General features: G+C 44.5%; 1 pseudogene; it reads left to right on the forward strand.

Moving 5' to 3' along the window:
- Positions 1 to 898: 898 nt before the first annotated feature.
- Positions 899 to 1,540, forward strand: LOC149178270 (ATP-dependent (S)-NAD(P)H-hydrate dehydratase pseudogene; annotated as a pseudogene).
- The last annotated feature ends 680 nt before the right edge of the window (positions 1,541 to 2,220 follow it).

The following is a 2,220-nucleotide window of genomic DNA, read 5'->3' on the forward strand; positions in this document are numbered from 1 at the left end:
GCATAAGAATACAGTTGATTGATTTGATTTGATACTAAAGTGTGTTTCTGCAATGGACATGCGCATTTATGTAAACCGAGCAATGCCCAGAATGCTGGACGAAAAAGGCAAAGTCGCAAATGAAAAACCCTCGAAACCTTATGGGAACTTGAACGGCTAAGTAATCGACCCTCATATCCCACTTTGAAGCTGAGGTGGCTTCATCAAAAACAGAGAAGAATTCGAACTTAACCCTCGAAATGCATGTGCCTTTTGTCGCCGGAAAAAATCACTTGCTGGAGCCGACATTCGACATATAAATTAGATATGACAGGTCACCTCTGGTCACAGTGAACGAAATCAAATATGGAGAATCGCGACATAAAAGGTTATTGTTTTCCTTTTGAATGCCATCAGGCTATAGAATTATGCACATACATTTGCTGTCCTTTGGCGAGTCTGAAGGCTGCTTTTCGCTTCCTTCGGATGGTAAATGCCCGCTCCCCTTTTCTGTTTTACTGGACGGTGTTCCAAGACAAAACAAAACTTCACCTCCCAAGCCTACTGTAGCTGCGTCATAAGTAAGAAACTCAAACAGTGAACCAGGCCACCAACAACGTTTACGGGATCCTATATGCGACGTCTGTGCAACAGAGCTTTCCGGAGATTTATATTATGTCTGCCAGGATGAGCGGTGTAGCTTCAGCATGCATATATTGTGTGCACATCTTCCACCTGAACTCAATCACCCTCTGCATCCACAGCACATCCTTCGACTGCAGGAAACTCCTCTGTGCTGTCTTCGACCGGGGCGAACTCCACACAATTTACACCTGAATTGTCGTATATTCACTTTGTTCTACACACTTCCGGTGCTACATTACCTTTCCATTGGATGGAAGAGACAACATTGCAAACAATGGGGTTGTGGAGGCTGATTATCAAAGCGTATGGAGGATATGGAGCTTATGGCAGCATATGGCATGGAATATGGACAGATGCCAAAGTAGCGATGACAGCGTAAGGAGTTACAAGGGCAGTGGGAACGTCAAATGAAAGAGCACACGTCCCACACAACTCTGCACTTCTCAGAAAACTGATTAATTACACCATAACTCCTCGTTGCACGCGTTACCAGATTCTGCATTGTGTACTCTATTCGAGCACTTTACCTAGAAGGCAACGACTAATAATTAGGTGCGTTCAACAAACGCCCGCGAGTATTCAGGGAAAAGCATCTGACTCGAAATCTCTCATGGAGAACCTTTCACAGGCTGATGCCTATCAAATAATAAACGCAGTAACTCCGCCACTTGATCCAGGTCGTCACAAGGGTCAGGCAGGAAAGATAGCTGTTATTGGTGGTTGCCGTGAGTACACCGGGGCACCGTATTTTGCAGCTATATCAGCCTTGAAGATAGGTGCAGATTTATCTCATGTTTTCTGTACACAAGATGCAGCAACAGTTATTAAGAGCTACAGCCCCGAGTTGATTGTGCATCCTGTTCTGGAAGAATCTTACAACATCAAATTTGATGAGAAAGAATCTAACCGTTGTTAAGATGCTTTCACCTATGTCGGTCTGAAACGTTTGCCTGCCAAGTTGTATAATTTCTGCCACGCACTCCAAAAGAAATGGATCCCTGCCAAGTCCAGGCACAACAACGAGACAATCAAACCGCAGAAAAATAGACGACGAGGAGGACCCTTTGTCGACTCATATACCGAACCACCTGCAAAATAAGATCAGCAAGGAAAGTCGTCCACCAGAGAAAGTCACAATACTAACTCCATAAAATATGGGAGGCATGGACAAGGGGCGAAAGCAGCTAGGGCCGAAGAAAACTAGCAAGGAAAGTCGTCTGATATCACCAACGAAAAACCACAGATTTCCTTCACCAAATGGCTATTCTGACCTGTGATCTTCGCGCAAAGAAACCCTCCGAGGCCACGAACAAAAAAGGGGGCGCCACTACTTGCTTCATTCCAACGTCTTCATTAAAATGAGAAATTCAATAAATGAACTTATACACAGTGCTGATGATAAATGAGGTGTGAGCCAGAGCTTGAATAACTTTAGTGGTCTTTGCACCAGCTAAAGCTTGTCCCTGTTGATGAAGGAAAACGAGTCACCAACCTCCATTTTCGAAGAGCTGACACTGATGTTCGTTAATTCTTCCATCCTTGGTTCGCCCATGGAGATCTCCGTAGCCACTATGTCCCATTACACTCACAACCTAT

The sequence above is a fragment of the Pinus tabuliformis genome, chromosome 4_1 (genome assembly GCF_031772625.1).
Source record: "Pinus tabuliformis cultivar Carrire ecotype Pingquan chromosome 4_1, CPIR1, whole genome shotgun sequence".
In the NCBI taxonomy this organism is placed as follows: Eukaryota; Viridiplantae; Streptophyta; class Pinopsida; order Pinales; family Pinaceae; genus Pinus; species Pinus tabuliformis.